Source organism: Ambystoma mexicanum, chromosome 1p, assembly GCF_040938575.1.
Source record: "Ambystoma mexicanum isolate Mex_15411 chromosome 1p, UKY_AmexF1_1, whole genome shotgun sequence".
Classification (NCBI taxonomy): domain Eukaryota; kingdom Metazoa; phylum Chordata; class Amphibia; order Caudata; family Ambystomatidae; genus Ambystoma; species Ambystoma mexicanum.
The window spans coordinates 715,928,738-715,935,163 of record NC_090921.1 but is presented as its reverse complement, the minus strand read 5'-3'; the positions used below and the strand labels follow the sequence as shown (position 1 = coordinate 715,935,163).

The 6,426-nt window shown below is 45.1% G+C and overlaps 1 long non-coding RNA gene across 2 annotated transcripts; it reads right to left on the bottom strand.

Annotated features, from left to right (window-relative positions):
* Positions 1 to 4,160: 4,160 nt before the first annotated feature.
* On the bottom strand, positions 4,161 to 5,883 carry LOC138579931 (uncharacterized). 2 transcript variants are annotated; one of them, XR_011304161.1, is made up of 5 exons: positions 5,798 to 5,871; positions 5,210 to 5,332; positions 4,943 to 5,063; positions 4,763 to 4,855; positions 4,161 to 4,648 (listed from the first exon to the last, which is right to left on the bottom strand). It is a non-coding gene; the product is annotated as an uncharacterized lncRNA (long non-coding RNA). The 2 variants fall into 2 exon arrangements; XR_011304162.1 differs by lacking the exon at positions 5,210 to 5,332 and having other exon boundaries at positions 5,798 to 5,883.
* Positions 5,884 to 6,426: the final 543 nt, after the last annotated feature.

Below are 6,426 nucleotides of genomic sequence, written 5' to 3'. Positions count from 1 at the left end.
ATAGGGATGCTAAAAAAGTATTACTTGTAGAGCTGGATTTTCCCGAAGAGGTGGTAATGAGGATTGGGGCCATCTGTTGAAGTTATCAGGCAGGCCGTCACCGCAAGTAAGGGCCACAGGGGTGGGGGAGCCAGATCAGAAGACTGTCGGTTCAGGTTGCATGCCTTCGGTGTCCTGATATTGTTCCAGGCTCTCGGGGGCATGGCACGGGCAAGGCGGCCACTGATCCCAGACCAAATAAAGACGTACAGCAGTATTGAGGTATATATCTGCTGAAGTATTCTCTGCTAAATTGTAATGAACTGATAGTGAGATGTGAATATTACTTGTTCAATTGTTAATTTGACCTGTTTCATTTTGATATTAAATTTGGCCAAAGTTAAACCAAAGGAAAAGGCTTCTTGTGTGTTCTTGGCAGCAGAACCAGCCGTAGGGCATGGCCGGCCTTGCGACCGCCCGGGGCACCATGCCCCCCAGGGCGCTATTAGCCCCTTGCCACGCCAGCTCAGGGGAGTCTTTAAAGGGCTCCCCCGAGCTGGCATAGTGGGAAAAGGCACGACAGGTGCCCTTTTGTTATTAAATGCGCACATGGCGGTGGGGCGCATTTAATAACAATAGGGTTTATCTCCCGCTCCGACACGGGTACAAGGCGTTTTTTATTGGAATAGGGCGCTCATGCATTAGCATGAGCGTCCTATTCCAGTGATTAACTTCGTGCCAGGCGCTGGAGCGGGGAGGTAGAAAATAAATGTGGCACTCCTGCCCATCCATGCCCCCGCCCACCAGCGGCGCGCAGGGAGGGGGGGGCGGCAATTCGGCCAGGGCGCTGATGCTGCTAGGCAGGCCCTGCTAGGCAGGCCCTGGCTCAGCAATGCCCATTCTCTGCATCCTGACCTTTCTCTAACACTACACAAGGAACCAAAGGATGGGGAGCTGGATTTGACAAGGGTTGCCACCATTCAAAATCAATTTCGCTGCTGCTAAAACTGTGTTATAGTATTTGATTGCGAATGCGAGGTTCAGCACCATAGTAAGTACATGACATGTTCCTTACAAGACGGATGAAGTGGCTCGTCCTTCTGGCCAGGGAGCGAGGGGGGGCGTTTCAAATTTCATCTCCCTCCCCAGCAGGCCTCCCAGCTGACTCCTCCTCTGGCCATTCTGAAACTGTCTTCACACCTGCACAGCTGCTACCATTTACGAATCCGTGGATTTAGACGCAGTTTTTAAAGCACCATCCAACAAGGAGTGGGGGGGATTATTGTTTAATCTAATAATTACTCGGTTAGATTAGCGCCCGCCGTCTCCTGGCAGTGCCGTGCATTCCTGACTCCGCCAGGGTCACATGCCGGCTGCGGAGCAACACTCATCCTTCCCAGCAGGCCTCAGAAACCACACTCCTGCCTCGCACAGATGGATCATAGAGACAAGGGAAGGAATGAGGCCAGCAGGACAAGAGCACTTGGCAGCCATACAACGTTGACAGCCAAGTGGGAGACGGAGACGGGGCTGCAGGGAACTGGCCGACGTGCAGAGCCGGGAAGGGGTTGGGCGGACCAAACCACTAACAGCAGAGGTATTTTGTTCCAGAGAGTGCGGCGAACGATGAACTGGGCAATGCTGGTGTCTGTGAATAATTATGATAGAAGGAAGCAGGAGAATTGTACACATTTCCAGAACTAGTAAACTTCAGCTCTGGGAAACCGTGCGGTTATATGAAAAGGCGGGCAGAAACCATGTGTGGAAAATGTTTTTCACGCATAAAATGATAAGGTGTCAGGCGAGTGCCCTAAAGCAGCCTTCCGCAGCATGCAGTGCTTTACCAAACCCAATAACCAAGCAACTGAATCTATAACACAAGCCAGTACATCTTTCATTGGCATGTTTGCCTCCATTATAGAAAGATTTTTGGGGATAGCTGTGTACTTTCCAGGGAGATGCGGGGGATTGTGCAGAGGGCCGGCCTTAGGGGAGGGCATGCCGGGCAACCGCCGGGGGCGCCATTAGCCCCCTGCCAATCCAGCTTGGGGGGTCTTTGAAGGGCTCCCCCGAGCTGGCGCAGTGGGAGAAGGTGCGGCAGGCCCTTTTTGTTATTAAATGCTGCTGGGCGCATTTAATAACAATAGCATCAGCACCCTATTCACATGATTACCTCCCAGCTCTGACACGGGAGCGAGGGGGTTTTCATTGGAATAGGGCGCTTATGCATTAGCATGAGTGTCCTATTCCAGTGACTCCCTGCCAGGCCCCGGCGCAGGGAGTTCAAAAAGAAATGCAGTGCCCCTCCCTTCACCCTGTTGACCAGGGGCGCACGGGGAGGGGGGGCCTACTTTCGTTCAGGGTGCTGCTGCCGCTAAGGCCGGCCCTGATTGGGGAGCACGCATTGCTTCCAGGGGAGGTTTGGGTGCTGCACTTAGCTCAGCAAGCCATGCTGGGGTGCAGAGCACCCACAGTCTATTTATATAGGTGCAGGCAAAGATTTGGGAACAGACGGCAGAAGATGCCGATCGTGTTGCTGTTCCTTCTCTGCCCTCTAGGGTTTTGCACGCCTGATAGGGCCAGGCCGTTGGCGGTGACGTTTTGGGGATTTTGCAGGCCGGAGTGAGCAGGTAAAAAATTGAATATATTATATAGTTATATATGCAGTATAGTTGGTACGCTAGGGGAGAGGACTCCCTTCTTTGCACCCCTTGGCAGTTTAGGCTAGGGGTGGTCCACGGCCCTGCCGCATTTTTTCAAAGTTGGCTTTTCCTGGGTCCCTGTCATGTTCTTGGTGGCGTGGGTCTGGGAACAGTGGCTGACCCTGGTTTGACCCGCATTCTTTTGTTCAAGATGGGGGGCTGTGGGGACATTGGGGATTCTTTGTGAGCCGTTGTGGCTCCCAATGCAGGGAGCACTGTAGTGTGACGTTGATAGGGAGAGTGCAGTGAGAAGAGCGGGCCACCAAGGGGCAGTGTGATGCAACGCTCAGGGAGCCGAAGCTGCTGTGCAACAAGTTGTGAGGGATATCCGTGGCAGAGGGTTTGCTTTGGGGGGTGCTACGGGGGAGGCAGTTCAGGGGGATAAACATAGTGTGTGTGTGTATATATATATATATATATATATATATATATATATATATATATATATATATATATATATATAATTACATGGCCTGCGGTAGCGGCCATGTAGTTATGGTTAAGTTGCGAAACCCATAGGAAGAGCACTTTTTGGGCGGTTTATAACTTCGCTCCCCCTGGACGAATCCTCATCAAACTTTGCAAAAAAGTATATGGGCCACTCTGCATTTTTTTTGCAAAGTTTGGTGAGGGATGAGGTTTGGTCAAGGGGGGGGCAAAATTATAGGGGGGTACCAAAATATTTTTTTTCCCATAGACATAATGGGAAAAGAAATTTGGTCATGCCTACAGCCCAAACCGCTTAACAGATTTTCACCAGATTTGCAGCAGGGGCAGCAGCTTTGTCCCTAAAGCGTGCTTTTGTTAATTTGGTTTAAATCCACCCAGTTGTTTATTTTTTAAATGACCAAAACGTAAGGCAAAATAATGTGTGATATATATGTCCGGTCAGCGGACTCACTTCCCTGTTCGGTCCGCGGACTGGCCTCTGATTGCCACAGAAAAATATGAGGCCGTTTGCGTGGTCAGAGGACATCGGGACGCAGCCACTGATTGGGTGGTGAGAAAACGTGAAATGCGTCGGTTTCCGCGAAACTCCCGCCATGTTGGATTCGCAGACTTTTTTGGGGTGTGCGGACAGCGCGGCCAAAACATTTTAAAAAGGCAGCATTGCACTTGTCAAACTCAACAAACAATCTCTGGGGGGGTGGGGGGGATGGGGGGGGAAGAAGCCAAAAACCAGGTTGTTTCACCCCCGACAGTCCGCGAACACTCCAGATGTCCTGGGGCAGTCCTGTGATGTCCATGGACAATTCAGATATCCTAGGACATCTGTGCAGATTGACTACCCCTCTCTTTATATCCCTTAGTACCTGTCAGCAAATCGGAGATCTATTTATATAATAGATGGTTCAGTACATTGCCCAGACACACAACATTTTCAAAATACATAAACATTACATTTTATTTAATCTTACATCTACTTTAAAAAAAAAAAAAACTTTTAAACCGCTAAAACATGTGCACACTCATGGGAAATCAAGGACACATATCTGATTTAATTAAACACTAATTACATACATTTATCAATTCTTTCAAAGAAACTTAATTGTGACAAAAAATTAATGAAAATCAAAGCAATTCTTTTTGGGAAAACTGTTCATAGATATAGAAAAGTATTGATCGATCAATGGATTCTTTGGTCTGACACTTGTAAATAAATACATACACAGAGGGGAGGCTCTATTTTTTGTTTTATATGGCTTCTCTAAGTTAAATATTCTAATTTTGCTGGTTTTGATCAATACTACAATTCATATTGAGCAACCAGACATTCGTTATTACAAGTAGAGTTCAGGAAATTAACTAGATGAATATTTCCTTTCATGTCGACATATGTTTCGGCCACATGGAAACATACTGCACAATCTCAAGTGCTGTTGGTTTATTTGGTATATGGGCCAATTTCAGGACACGTTTTTCAAGAAGTTAATTCTTCTCACATGCAATGTTTCTTCAATTTCAATCTATAACAGAAGTAAGAATATTCGATTTACTTAAAAAATCACTATTTCCAAATACTTATATTCAAAATGGCAATGTCTGTAGTGTTTATCAAAGCTACCACCACAATTACTGACCTGGAGTTCACTATACTTGATTAGGGACGTTGAGGAAGTTCCAAACAGGATCCTAATTTAATTTAGATCCGGATTTCAGGTGTGGCACACTACCTGTGGACATATATAGGACTGTAAGACTCTGTCCAATTAAATAATTTATTTGTTTTATAACATTCGGTAAATATTAAATCTATTTACATTATTTATTGATGTACGCCGAGAAAAGGACCTTCACAATTGATTTGTGACTGTAAGTATTCAATCCTTCAATGGTGTAGTCAAGTATCCCACCTTCCCGCCTTGAAACCAGGTTCTTTATCTGAGGAAGGCAGAAACAAAGGCTATTGTTTTATATTTTGAAACGATATAGTATGATGTAGCTGTCAATTTAAGCTTTTTGGTTGATTTCCTAGCGTGTATATTCAGATAAAAGGAAATGAAAAAATAGAAGGAATGAGAAAATACCTTAATTATTGGTTTTGGGATTCTCTTGGTGAAAGGCAAGGAATCTACAAATGTCTACTCTAGGTGTTCTTGTTGGTTTCTCGATTTAACCTTCACATCAGAAGATATAACAGAATTATTGGCCTGCAACAAACATAAACATACACATTGCTATTTGTTTTCAACTCACTCCATCTCTAATTGGTGTGACATTGTTTATAGATTAAACCTAACTAATAAATATGCTTAAAGCTCTTATTGTTTCATGTATATTTTTTGTAGACTATTGATGCGTCCATCTTCAGTTACTATTTAGTACATAGCCATGCGTATTGTCCATTGTTTTTCCCAAGTGTGAGGGGCGCTCATGTTTACTGAGTTGTTTTACCCAGATGAAAGGTTAGTCAATGGAATTGACTCTACTTGGCTTTCGTTACTGCTGTGCCCAACCCGCAAAGACGAGAGGAAAGAGAAACTCAACGATGTAATGACTCACAATATACTCTGTCCAGAAACTAGTAATTCTGAGTTATGTGCTTTCACATATACTGCAGCTGTCCGTTACATGTCGCCTAATTCTGCCAAAGGCACAAGCAATTTTTAACTTACCTGTGGAAGTGCGTGTGGAACTCTCTCTCAGTCTTGCTGTATCGAGGCGGAATCCGGGAGCATTCTCGTGTCCTCGTAACGTCTCTAGTATTAGATGAAGAGGCCGGTCACGTGATCAAATATCACGTGTCACCGGCGTTGATGGAAAAAACAACGTTAGCTACGCCAATCTCGGTTCTAGTAACGTTGAATTGTTGTTGTTCAGCAACAATTATCTCTGTCTTTTGCAAGAGTTATGCGTTTTTATTTTAGAGCTCATTTATAAAGAAAAGAGCATTTCTGTATTTGTGCAATATTTACCTACGGCGGATGAATGGGTTTTAACTATAAAGCTTTCATGTCACAAAAATAAAATTTCGGCACGGTTTTGAATTTACTTTTTACTCTTATGGCTATAATCCATAGTCACATGAGATACATGTACCATGACTTCACTTTAGAGCTGTGCTACTGAGCATATTGCATGTAGATAATTTATCAGCCTATTGGGGACAGTTTATTCTAAAATATTCAAGTTGTCTGACATGCGTCAATTGTTATTCATAAAACATTTTGGAACATAAGTCCTCAAGGGACCTGGAACAGTTATGATTGTTAATGACCTGTAACCAGAGCCTGGTGCATCCCAG